We start from the raw sequence: 2,207 nt of genomic DNA, 5'->3' as shown, positions 1-2,207 counted from the left end.
CCTGGGCATAGTAGAGCAGCTGCCACCAATGTAAACTGCCTTGTTTTATCTTTCTCTCTTTCATGGTTTACTTTTCACTGGCCAGAAGATGTTATAGCCACAGATGTAGCAACCATTTAAAGAATGTCCCTGAATACTTTATAAACATTGATTTCACGAAGAATGCTTTGCAATTTTCTGCATGTCTTTGTATTTTTAAACCTGAGTCACCTCATCCATTTGTCCACCTATGATAGTCATCTGAGCCAAAATTTGTTTGTTAATTTCAAAATTGATATTTCAAATGTAAATTAAAAGGAAAGAACAATATAAAGTTTACTTTTACAAATTTGTGTACCATCTTTGCACAGAGGCCATGCTAATCTCTCTATCATTCCAATTTAGTATATGTAATGCCAAAGTTAGCACTCTAAAGTTTACTTTTAAACCCACTAATCTTAAGTTTCAGGCAATGAAAGTTTGGGGCAAACAGCACTATTATCAGTTGTAAGAAATCTAAAAAATTTAATGTGGCAAAAATTGGACAATCTGACACATGGACATGTTCTTTTCTTTAACAACACCTGTTTTAGCTACAATAATTTCTTACTCTCTCACATTTCCAGGACCCTCCCAGAGCCAGTGTAATGGAAAATTATGAAGAATATAGGTTTTCTGAGTAAACAATACTTTCCTTTCTTCTTTTCCAAATCTCCCGTCTTCTTGGCCCTTGTTTCTATAGAGTAGTAGTTGAATACTTCTTTGTCTTTCCTTTACAAAAATGCAAAAAAAAAAAAAAAAAAAAAAGAACAATTTACTCAGTAATATATTTCTTCTTTTGTTCTAAAGTTTTGCTTGGCAAAATCTAACTAAGTTATATTTGGCTTATCTTTTCTTTTCAGGACAGCAGTTTTGCTATGAAAACAGTTATTTGGGGCACCTGAGTGACTCAGTAATTGAGTGTCTGCCTTTGGCTTGGGTCATGGTCCAGAGGTCCTGGGATCAAGTCCCGCACCAGGCATCCTACAAAGAGCCTACCTCTCCCTCTGCCTGTGTCTCTGCCTCTCTCTGTGTGTCTCTCATCAATAAGTAAATAAAATCTTTAAAAAAAAAAAAAAAGAAAACAGTTCTTTCATGGCTCTAAGAATTTCATGGCTCTTTCAATTTGTTCACTATTTTTCTTCTTGTGAGGAAAGGAGTGATGATTTTTAAACTCTTAACATGTTAGATGGGAAATAAGAAGACTTTGATATATTTTTGATGTTAAAAACCACTAAAGATCTCTATTTGATAGTAGTTTATGCATTTACTTCAACTGCCTAAGAAATGAGAAGAAAGTACCATATATTAAACTATACTGTCTGATAAATTATATACATCATTTTTACAAAGGCCATTACAAGTTTTAAAGAAAAGTATGTCACATGAAAAGAACACATACTCAGTGCATATGGATTTGATCAACACTTTTAATCTCTTCATTCTCTAATTCTCTTCTGTTTGGTGCCATCCCCTTATTGAGTTGAGGTGTGCATATGCTATGTCTCTTCTAGTTTTCAGGGATTCAGGAATATTAAAAAAAAGATCCACCCTTTTTTGGTTTACAACTTAAGAAATTGGAAATATGGATTTATCTTGACTGATTTTATAAGAATATTATATGAACAGCCATCTGACAATATCATAGAATAGAAACTATATGTTAAATATATTTTTAAAATGAAAAATAGACATACCCACTGATGTGGTAATTCTACCTTTAAGAATTTATCCTACTGAGGCACCTGGGTAGCTCAGTGGTTGAGCGTCTGCGTTTGGCTCAGGTCATGATCCTGGGATCCTGGGATCAAGGCCCACATCAAGCTCCCTGCAGGCAGCTTGCTTCTCCTTCTGCCTCTATCTCTGTTTCTGTTTGTCTCCCATGAATAAATAAATAAAATCTTAAAAAAAGAATTCATCCTACTAATACATTAGCACATGCATAAAATATTTATGCATAAGGATATCTACGTGGATTGGAAACAGTCTCAATATTAACTAACATAAAAGTATCAGAAACAGTCTAGTATTTATTCAGAGCAGCCTTGCAAGTAGTCCATAGCAAACATTACTATTATAATAAAGAAACTGAAGTACTTGGAAATAAATGATATATAATTAGTAGTACTGTAGTCATCTACTCTTAATCTAGTATACTGGGTTGTTTTCTCTCAAATTAAGCATTCAAT

At 33.5% G+C, this 2,207-nt stretch overlaps 1 non-coding gene across 1 annotated transcript; it reads right to left on the bottom strand.

Annotated features, from left to right (window-relative positions):
- Positions 1 to 305: 305 nt before the first annotated feature.
- LOC112916068 (U6 spliceosomal RNA) lies at positions 306 to 408 on the bottom strand. Its single transcript, XR_003234249.1, has one exon. It is a non-coding gene; the product is annotated as a U6 spliceosomal RNA (small nuclear RNA).
- Between the last annotated feature and the right edge of the window lie 1,799 nt (positions 409 to 2,207).

The sequence above is a fragment of the Vulpes vulpes genome, chromosome 13 (genome assembly GCF_048418805.1).
Source record: "Vulpes vulpes isolate BD-2025 chromosome 13, VulVul3, whole genome shotgun sequence".
Lineage (NCBI taxonomy): Eukaryota > Metazoa > Chordata > Mammalia > Carnivora > Canidae > Vulpes > Vulpes vulpes.
The sequence above is the reverse complement of the archived record's forward strand: the minus strand, read 5'-3'. Positions and strand labels throughout refer to the sequence as shown.